Below are 11,666 nucleotides of genomic sequence, written 5' to 3' on the forward strand. Positions count from 1 at the left end.
GATTGAAGCTCAACATCAAGAAAACAAAGATTCTCAGCACTGGGCCAATTGGCAGCACCATGATGGATGATGAAGAGATTAAGATTGTTAATGTCTTCCGTTTGCTTGGCTCTACAATCCACACTGTTGATGCCAACAGCGAGGAAATTCAAAGAGAAACTGCATTGGGAAAGTCTGCTGTTCAAAGACCTCTCAAAAGTACTTAAGAGTAGTGATGTCATTGTGGAAACTAAGGTGTGTCTGAGCCAGGCTATGGTCTTTTGCAATTACTTGCAGTGCATCAAAAGTAGAAGGAGAATTGATACTTTTGAGCTGTTGTGCAGGAGAAAAGTATTGAATATACCATGGACTGCTAAGAGAACAAACAAGATCGTCCTGGAGGGAGTGAAGCCAGGCTGCTCCTTGGAGGCAAGGATTCTGAAGCTTCGTCTGACTTACTGGGGACATGTTGCAGGGTCAATCTTTGGAAAGGGATGCCATGCTTGGGAGTGTAGGGTGATAGCTCAAGAGAGGAAGACCGCCAATAACATGGATTGATTCAGTGATGTGGGTAATGGAGGTAGGTGTATCAGAGACAAGATTGGCACAGGATAGGGCAGGGCTTAAGGGTAGCTATGAGTTGTAGGCACTCAACAGCACATAATAAGAACAACAGCATATTTATCTAGCATGTATACTGACCAAATAAGATGAGAATCTTTGCTCTATGAAGAAAGATGTGTTATCAGGGTTGGAGGAAATCTCATTGGCAACTGGAGTGAGGCAGATGACAGAACTCTCTTTGAAAGAAAAAAACAAAAAGCCTTGGAGCAATTACAAAGGAAAGTCAAAGATTACTATAATACCACAACATAAAGAAAACAAGTATCTTAACAACTAAACCAATAACATCATGATAAATATGGAAAACATTGAAATTGTCACGAATTGATTTTAATTTTGAGCTACAATTTGCAGCCCTGGAAGCAAAAATAAGAAATTAAATGGTTTATTGCACTAGACAAATCTACTCTTAAAGTGTTATAGAGCAGAGATGTGAGTTAAAAGACAATGACATGCCTGAGGCAAGGCATCTTCTTTTCAATTACTTCATATGTGAAAGTTGGATAATGACTAAGAAAAACTGAATAAGAATGGATGCTTTTGAACTGTGCTGATAGTAAAGAGTTTTGAACATTATGTGGACAAACAAATCAGTGCTGGAAGAAGTAAAACCTTAAAAGCAATCATGATGATATTTCATCTCATATATTTTGGGCATGTTGTCAGGAGAAGATACTCTTTAGAGAAGTACATTATGCTTGGGAAAGGAGAGGGTCATGGAAGGAAAGTAAGATCTTGAATGAGATGTATTGATACAAGTGATGTGTTGGTGATCACAAAAATGGACTAAGTGTATTAGAGATTGTGAGGATGTGACAGTACCGGATAAGGTTTTGAACTGATGTTTACAGGATTGTTTTAATTATGAATCAACTCATAGCCACATAACAACAAAAACAAAATAATGCATACATGAATATGCTTTTCTGTTTTTTCTGTGTTGCCTTGATTATTGAACATATGAGGAAAACAGAAGGGACATTTCACCTAAGAACAAGACAGTAAAAAAATGAGGAGAAAAATGAACACTAATATTAATCCATTTTATAATACAAGTAGAAAAAGCATCCATCTGTTGAAGTAAAAAAAAAAAGATGTTAAACAGTTCTTTATTATAATCCTTATTTTTAAAGAAACGAAGTCCGTATGCTTACTGCTTATATTTTTGTTCTCATGGTGATTAGGTGGATTCTAGTCACTTCCAAGTCAGTGCATCCCTATGTATCACAGAAATACCACTTGGTCTAGCACCATGTTCAGAACTCTTTCTAAGTTTCCACCTATTGTTACAGCAACTGGCTCAGTCTATCTTGGCGAAGATCTTCCTCTTTCACTGACCATCTACCTTACCAAGCACGACATCTTTCTCTAGGAACTGACCCCTTTTATAATAGGTTCAAAGTAAGTCAAAAGCACTCTTGCCATCCTTTATTCTGATTGTGCTTCCAAGATGGACTTGTCTGTTATATTGACAGCCCATTGAATATTCAGTATTTTCAATAGCAGTACAGTTCACAAGATTCAGTTCTTCAGTTGTCCTTATCCATCATTCAGTTTTCAAATGTGTTGTTGTTGTTGTTAGGTGCTGTGGAGTCATAGAGGACTCATAGCGACCCTATGAACGAAAGGCCTGAGCACTGTTTATAGAGTTTCCAGAGGCAAGCCATTTCCGAGTGGATGCCACTCCTGCCTCCAGGCTTGTTTTAATCAGGAAGTTCTAGTAAACACTGTTCATCATGGGCAACCATTATCACATTTGGCACATCAGTGTCACAGTGTTCAGCATCACAGCAAACACGAGTTACCTCTGTACAGCAATGCACAGACCAGAGCTATACTACCTAGAAGAATGTTTGACAGAAAAACAATTTGAACCAGGCCTGAGGGCCGCAGATTAAATGCAATTAAAAATATTCTGGCTTGACTTAGAAGTACCGTAGTGCTTACATACCTTAGTGGTTAGTATCTTAGAGTAACATCTTTGCTCTTTAATACTTTAAATGTGTCTTTTGCAATAAGTTGTTACGTGGTATACGTTTATTCACTGCAATATATTGTTTGATTTCTTGAAGGCTGCTACCATGGCATTGATTGTCAATCCAAGTAAAAGTAAATACTTGACAACTTCGTTCTTATCTCCATTTATCATGATTTTGCTAGCTGATTCAGTTGTGAAGAATTGTATGCTCTTTACATTGATATATAAGCTATACAAAAAGTTAGACTCTTCGATCTTCATCACTGTTTCAAATCTTCTTCAGTTTAAATGTACAAAATGTGCTCTGCACTTGTCAGAGGCTGTTGGTGAATCTTCCTCTGATCTTGATGGCACAATTTTCTTCATGTAGTCCATTTATTCAGACAATTTGTTCAGCATTCACTCCAAATAAACCTGGCATAACCTATGTAAGTTTTATAGTAGAAAGCATCTCCTAGTTCTGTTCAATATTAGAGACAACCTAATACATGTTTGCTAAATAAATCAATGAGCTGTTTTAGCCAAAGACTATTTAAGCCAAGTTCTCATTTGATCTTTACCTCATCTTCTGTTTCATTCTCTTCACTTCACTACAACACTACTCTTAGATTTTTGTGGGCATGACATTATCAAATTTGTCTATATATGTTCTGTCCTCATAGAGATTTGGGGGGAAAATAAAATCTTATTAACGTGCTAATCTCATCACACAGGGAAATACACTGTTATTTATGTCTATAAATATCAAGCTGATACTTTGAACATTGGATATGTTAACAGGAAAAGCCTTACCTTGGACCTCATTATTAATACACTTATTTCTCACAAATTTGGAACTTTGAAATAAATTAAAAAGATGCTCATTTTCATTATATAATGAATTCAGATAGACCTTGACTATGCTAAAATCAAATAATTATCATAATCTTCTTTTACATAAAATAAAAACAGCCTGTAATAAAGACTCTTGGGAAGTATACTTATACTAAAATAATGAAAATATTATTGATTGATTATATTGCCTTTTTAGAAGACAGCTAGTTATTTGATTACTAAAGACTCCTGTAAAGAACTCTCTAAATGGAATTTCATTTTTTAATATTATTGGTTTTTTAAAGCTTGATCTTTAAATGTCTACTACAATCTAATAATTATAATTCCATGAAGCATTATTTAAAAATCAAATTGAAAATAATGAGTTAAAATATGACATTTAGAAATAAAACTGAAAATATTTAGTACTCCAAACAAAATTTGATCTTTGTCAAATAGTTCATTCTTACTTATCTCTCATTTTGTTTGAAGCAAGTGAAAAGGGGGGGGAAGAATTGCTAAAGATAAACCTAAAAAATTTCCATTAATTTTTTTTCTAACCATTTAATTGAGGAAAGGTTCTTAATTATGTTACCTTCTTATGTCTATAGAATGATTAAGTGATATTGTATTGTATGTTTTAGAGTCAATTATAACTCACAGAAACCTTATGAACAGTAGCTTTTAATTCTGCCCTATTCTGAGCCAATCTCACTATCTCTGATATACCTCTCCTCATTATCACAGTCACTGTGTCAATCCAACTTCATCCCCTGCACTGACTCTACACCCTTCCAAAAATCCATCCTTCTGGACATCATTCTCAGAATTTTCTGGCCACATGCCCAAGAGTATGTCAGGTGAAGTTTCAAAATCCTTACTTCCAAGGAACAACCTGGTTTCATCCTCTCCAGAACAGGCATGTTTTTCTCTTGGTAGTCCATGGTATGTTCAATACTCTTCTCAGCACCACAACACAAAGGCAGTGATTCTTCTTCTGCCATCCTTATTCATCGTCCAGTTCTCTGGTGTACAACAAGTAATTGCAAAGACCATGACCTGGAATAGGCACAACTTAGACTCCAGACTGATATAATTGTTAGACTCCAGACTGATATAATTGCTCTTCAGCACTCTGGATATATTCCCGACAGAAAACTTTCCCCATGCAACTGTCTTTTGCTTTTCTGACTGATGTTGCTTAAAGGTGTTGATTATATATTTGAGAAAGATTACATTGTTAACAGTGTTAAACTCATCTATCATGATGCTGCTAAGTGGTGCAGTGGTGTGAATTTTTTTCCCCCTGATGCTGCAATACAATTCATATTGAAGACTATAGTCCCTGACTTTCAGGTCATCCTCAGTTTTAACAAGCAAGATAGTGTTATCTTCATAGTAAAAGATATTGGTGAGTCTTCCTCTAATCCTTATGCCAAATTCCTCCTCTTGAATCCAGCATCTCAAATTATCTGTTCCATATATAGATTGAAAAGGTATAGAGAAAGGATATATCCCTTACACCTTCCTTTCTTGATTTTGATCCACACAGTTACCTTGCTTTGTTTTAATGATTGCTTCCTGATCTAAAGTACAGGTTTTGCAATGAGCACAATCAGGTGTTCTGGGATTCCCATTCTTCTCAACGTTAGCCACAATTTGTTGCGATCCACACATTCAAATGTCTTTGCATAATCAATAAAGTACAAATAGACTTTCTTCTGGTACTCTTCGCTTTCAGCCAGAATCCACCTGACATTGACAATACTATCCCTAGTGCTATGGCCTCTTCTAAACCCAGCTTGTATTTCTGGTAATTCTCTATTGATGTACTGTTCTGGCCATTTTTAAAAAAATATAATATTCAGCAGGATTTTGCTTGTGTTTGATAGAATACACTTTTGTTGTTGTTGTTGTTATGTGCCGTCGAGTTGTTTGCGACTCATAGTGACCCTATGTACAACCGCCCTAAACCCTGCTCTATCCTGTGCCAATCGTATTGCCTCTGACACACCCATCCCTATTACCCCAGTCACTGAATCAATCCACCTCATAGAGTCTTCTCCTCCTGCGCTGTCCCTCTACTCTACCCAGCATGATGTCCCTCTCCAAAGACCTGTCTATCCTTACAACATGTCCAAAGTATGTCAGATGAAGCCCCAGAATCCTTGCCTCCAAGGAGTAGCCTGGTTTAACCCTCTCTAGGATGAATCTGTTTGTTTTCTTGGCAGTCCATGGTACATTCAATACTCTTCTCCAGCACCACAGCTCAAAGGCGTCAATTCTCCTTCTATCCTCCTTGGTCATTGTTCAACTCTCAGATGCATAACAAGTGATTGCAAAAACCATGGCCTGTATCAGGCACACCTTAGTCTCCAGAGAGACACCATTGCTCTGACTCATTAATGTATATACCACTTTAGATTTCTATAATAGACAATCATTTCCTTGACAACGAACTTTGTTTTCCCAGATTATAAACCCTAAGGAAAGAAGACTGTCCATCGTTCTTTCCCAAATCTGCTGGTAGATTTAATCTGCTTGATAATATTACTATATACTAAAGTATACTCTTTATTCTGGACATCTGAGAAAATGGAACAGGAAAATGTCTGAATTAGATTTGAAGGACCAGTGTGAATTCCTTTGGTTTATAAAGAGGAAATCCTTTGTGTATGAAAAAATATGCACAGAATAGTGCTTAAAAATGCTACATCTGTCTAAAAATGTTAAAGGTTTCTAAGAGTTTATAGGGAGACAAAGGGCAGATGTTAGAAATAAGTCTTCTTGTTGTTGATTGCCTTTGAGTTGAGCACAATTCATAGTGACCCTATGAACAAAAGGATTGAAACTCCTCTACAACATTTATCAAAGTTCATGGGGATTCCAGAGGCACGTTATTTAGGAAGTGGATGCCACTCCTGCTTCCAAAGAAATAAGTCTTCTTAAAAAAATTAAACAAAACAGGATCAAAGGCTAAAAGGCTTAGTTTATCAGGTTGTTCTTGGATTTTTTTCTCTATTCAATTCAGTTGTTGTTTTTGAGTAATGTGGAAATGAAACTAACTCCTAGTTGATTCTCCAATGGATTTTCAGAGATAATAAATTGCACAGGAATTGGTTGCCCATCTCTCTCTGGTGCAGCAACTGTTGTATTCAAACAACATGTCTTCATATTAATAACAGAACTCTTTGCCTCTAGGCTCCCTCATCAGTGAGAAATCATTATAAATTCTGATGGTGAGCATCTACTAGAATTGTATTTCTGAAAGATGTAGAATGGAATATCACAAACCTACTGGGAGAATCTTGATTGGACGGAAGACTGCTTCTTCAAGCTGATAGGTATCTCCTATTTTGGGGGTTCTTTTGTTTGTTTGTTTTAAGCTGTCAAATTTTTATAATGGAAATGCTAATTCAGGAGGCAACTGTCAGGGAGTAAAGACAATGATTATTCACCTGGATTAACTGTCTTATTACTATTACTAAGATTTGCCTGGTTTCTTGAAAGCTCTTGTGGCCTAGTGGTAAGAAACTGTACTGTAATCCCCAAAGGAAGCCATTCAAATATACTAGCTACTCCACAGGAAAAGGATGAGCATTTTCCTCCCAAACGCTTAACTGCATCTGGAAACCTACTGGAAGGTCAGCAATGAGTTTTTTATTTCTGAAATGATGGTACACGACAACAACGTTCCAACTGGCAAGAGAAAGAGATTTCTCCTATGAGATTTACAGCCTCTAAAAATCCACTGGAGGGTCAGCTATGAGTTACTTGGTTCTGACTTGATGGTACACAATAACAGCTTTCCAACGGTGCTCTCTCTTACCTAAATCATCTCCAGTACTCTTTGAATCTCAGTTCTGGCTCTTTGTCCCTAAATGTTTCTGGAGTAGTAGGCTAGTTAGTTTCTCTTGTACCAGTGAAAACTAATTTCATTGTTACTCCCACCAGTTCAAATAAAGCATATAGAAATGTGTTAATTATAAGGAAGAATATGAGAAGAAAAACACCATTAAGTTGAAAACAAAAACAAAAACAAAACAAAACAAAAAAATAACACAAAACCAGAAATGACAGAGGAACTGAAGAGAAAAGATGCTTTATTAGAGGGCATCTCAGAGTACAAAACATCCCAGATACTGGTGACTTCTTTTTTCAGGCAAGTCTATGCATACAAGTTTTTCCTTTTTCATCGTTTGGTAATTTGATAACTAGATATATAACCCTGAAGGACTTTGCACCTATACATCTTAATTTAAATTTGTTTTTTCTATTTTCGTCATATCTTGAATCTGATAAATTTCTTTTTATTTCTCACCATAAATGTGACCTGGATAAACAGAATCATTGCACAGTTCTGACTTGGTTATACACCTCTGTTACCCACATGTGCATTTTAATTTCTCAAAGAGTAATGCACAAGTAAAAGAGACTTCTTAGTAGAAAATAAATTTAGCTGCTCCAAAACCACTTAAGGATTTCAGTAAAGATAGTATTAGAAGGCAAAATCCAAACACATTGCCACATACTTTGGGCATACTATAAGGAGGGACTAATCCTTGGAGAAAAACATTGTGCTTGACAAAGAAGAGGTTAAGGAGAAGAAACAAAGATTCTTCAGGAGCTAAGTTAACATGAAGACTTGAAACAAAAGCTCAAGCATAGCAATTATTGTGAGGAAGGCTCAAGTTTGGCCAGTGTTTTGTTCTGTTGTTAAATAAAGTGTCTTCGAGTTGTTAAGTACCTGATCTAACCAGATATCTAAAGACAAGAAAACCAAAAAATCTTTGTATCAATAATTTCTTAATATTGATTTCAGTTTTGATGATCTTTAGTTGAATAGTTTAGTTGGACATCTAAACATTTGTGACAACACAAACTCATCCAAATTAGTTCTATAAATGAAAACATTAGTGGATGTAGGCATATGTCCTGGACAGAAACACTTTAATTGATGAAATAATGTTTATCACCTCCAGTTCATAATAATTCATGCTAAAATTACATGTACTTTTAAACAATTCTGTGATATTTTCCCACTATGTGTATTTATTCATAATGCTATGGGAACTATTATACTTTAAGGATTTCTAAGCATTTACCCTGTGACATCTTCCTAATATGTGTATTTATATATACCAGAGAAAGCTGTTAATACTCTAAGCATCAAAAGATTTTATCCAATAATATTTTAAACAAATATTTGTAATTACTTAAAAATCTAAATGTGCCTTGTTAGAAAACAGGATTTAAAATCACTTTGTTTACATAAATGTTTAGCAGGGTCAAACAAGTACTTCTTTTTTTAGAGATTGTAGTAAAAGGTGATTTTTTTAAAGCAAAGAATTAAACATCCAGAAAAAGGAAAATTGGTAAATCACGTAATTCTCAACTGAAACTCATTGCTATCAAGCAATGAGTCACCTCAGAGCCAACATTTCATTGGGTTTCCAAGGCTATAAATCACATTGGCGTAGATCAAGCAACTTTCTCCTCTGGAGCTGCTAGTTGATTTGAACCACTAGAAGTGAGATTTTGGGCATAATAGTAGCACCTCTCTACCAAGAATGGCACCAATGCACCTCTATTCTACATAATTAAAATTTTAAAATAAATACTGAACAGTTAATTTATACAAGATAATAACTAGATAATGTTGTGTGCCATCGGGTTGGAACAGACCCTCCAGCAGGTTTCCAGAGGCAACTAATTACACAGAGAACCTCCCATCCTTCTCTTATGGAATAACTGGTGGATTAAATTTACATGACTTTGGAATTTAGCACAAGCTTCTTACCACTGGGACACCAGAGGTGGAGGGAAGATGAATAAAATTTCAAGCAGAAAAAGTTAAAATTTTTGAGGGAAGCTTGCTGATGCTGAGGAGGACCTGAAGCTCTTGCTGTGGAAGGTCAGGGACTGAGCCTTCAGTATGGATTGAGACTCAATATTAAGAAAACAAAGATTCTCATCACGGGGCTGATTGGCAAATCATCATGGATGGTGAAGAGATTAAGATTGTTCACAGTTTTAGTTTCCTTGGCTCCATAATCAACACTCAGGGCACCAGCAGCCAGGAAAATAAAAGATGTATTGTGATGGGAAAGTCTGTGGTTAGAGACCTCTCTAAAGTACTGAAGAGCAACAATGTCAGTCTGGAGAATAAGGTGCTCCCGATACATGCCATGGTCTTTGCAATCTGTTGCTATGCATAAAAGAGCTGGACAATAACTAGGGATGAGAGATTGATGCCCTTGAGCTGTGCTGTTGGAGAGGAGTATTGACAATATCATGGGCTGCTAGGAGAATGAACAGGTTTGTCCTGGAAAGGGTGAAGCCAGAGTGTTCCCTGGAATCAAGGATTGTTATGCTTCGTTTGACACACTTTGGGCATATTACAAGGAGGGAACAGTCCTTGGAGAGGGACGTCATGGTTGGGAGAGTGGAGGGACAGCAAAGAAGAGGAGGACTCTCAATTAGATGGATTGATTCAGTGACTGGGAGAATGGAGGTAGGTATGTCAGAGACAGTGAGATTGACACAGGATAGGGCAGGGTTTAGGGCTATTGTACATAGGGTCGCTGTGAGTCGCAGGTGACTCGATGGCACATAACAACAATAACAACATATACAAAATTAATTCTAATAAAGTTAAACATAAAAATACTATATTTGAAATATATAGTATAATTGGAAGAGAGAGGAGAGGATAATTCTGAAATACCTGTGAGTTTCTAAGTATGTTATTGCACTCATTATTTCTGTAATTGTCTTTATATTTGTTGTTTCTTCTGTATAGGAAACAGTTCCTTTTCTATCCATTTTCCCTCTTAACATTTAATTGTTTTTTTTTTTTTGATTGAGGCTTGAATGACAAATTAGTTCTCCAATCAATATGTCTACACAAATTGTTACTAACTTTGGCTGCTATTTGCATGTGTTAGCACTCTCCCGTTTTCCTTCCTGGTTTTCTCATTTTCATTCTGCTGGTTTCCCTATTATTTCTTGCTTTCACGTATTAGATTGTGGGAAAATACTGTTCTCCTATTGTTGTTGTGGACTGTCGAGTCAAAACCAACCCATAGCTGACCCTCTGGGGAGTTTTCAGAGGCAATCACACAGAGCGAGATTGCCTACCCTTCTCCCACACAGCAGCTGGTTTTCTAGACCATGCTCCTTTGGAAATTGCAGTACATCTTCTTACCACTAGAACATCAGAGTTCCCTACTGTCCTCTTGGTCTTATAACATTAGTTTCTAAACAACACATTCATCTTATATGCCATTGTTTATTTTATAGACTATTATTAATAGTTCACCCTTTATAAAAGGTGGACTTAGTTTCAAGTTAGAAGTTTATTTTGGTATTTCCTCCATGGTTTTGGTGCTGGGTTTTTGTTGTTGTTGTTTGTTTGTTTGTTTGACAAGTAAGTCCAGTACTTTGTTTGGTCTCTTTTTAATTTTGTTCTAGGTCTTTTCAACCACTCTAACTGGCACCTTCTGTTGGTCAGAGTGGTTGATAGTGGAGGCTGGACACTAACTAGGTCTTCTGGTCCCAGGATAAGGGAAGCAGTGGTTCATGTAGGGTAGGTAATAACTATAAGAACTAAATGCATTTTAGTTGAGTCTTGAGTATTTTTTCATTCTCCCTTACTTTAGCTGAAGAAGAGATCTGTTTCTGTCCATAAACCAAACTGCAACTTATTCGTTAATATTTACCTTTGATAGTTCTAAAATGTACAGGTACAGATTTGTTGTTGTTACATGTTATTAAGTTGAGTATGAATCACAGGGAGCTCTAGTTTTCTAGTGGCAAAGAGCTGCACTGCAAACCTGAAGGCATGTGGTTCAAAGCCACTAGCTGTTCTGTGGGAGAAGAACAGGCAAAACCTTCCAGAGGATTAGTTATGGGTCAATTCTGACTCTAAAACAACTAAAACAACAACAGGTATCATCAAGATGAGTATGAGTCATAGTGACACTTACGAACAGCGTATCTGTAATAACCGCATCATCCCTGACACACTTGTGTTCATTGCTGCAGTCACTTTGTCAATCCATCTGGGTTGAGAGTGCTCCTCTTTTTTGCCAACACTCCACCTTTTCCTTTTCAAGCATAAAATCCCTCTCTAAGGAATAACTTCTCCTAGCAATATGCTGAAAGTCATCTTTACCTCCAAGGAGCATGCTAACTACGCTTTCTTCAAGACATGTATGGCTTTTTGTCAGTCGACAGGATATTCAGTATTCTTCTCCAACGTGAGAGCTCA

This window comes from Elephantulus edwardii, unplaced genomic scaffold (assembly GCF_000299155.1).
Source record: "Elephantulus edwardii isolate Elephantulus edwardi_28Jun2011 unplaced genomic scaffold, EleEdw1.0 scaffold00018, whole genome shotgun sequence".
Lineage (NCBI taxonomy): Eukaryota > Metazoa > Chordata > Mammalia > Macroscelidea > Macroscelididae > Elephantulus > Elephantulus edwardii.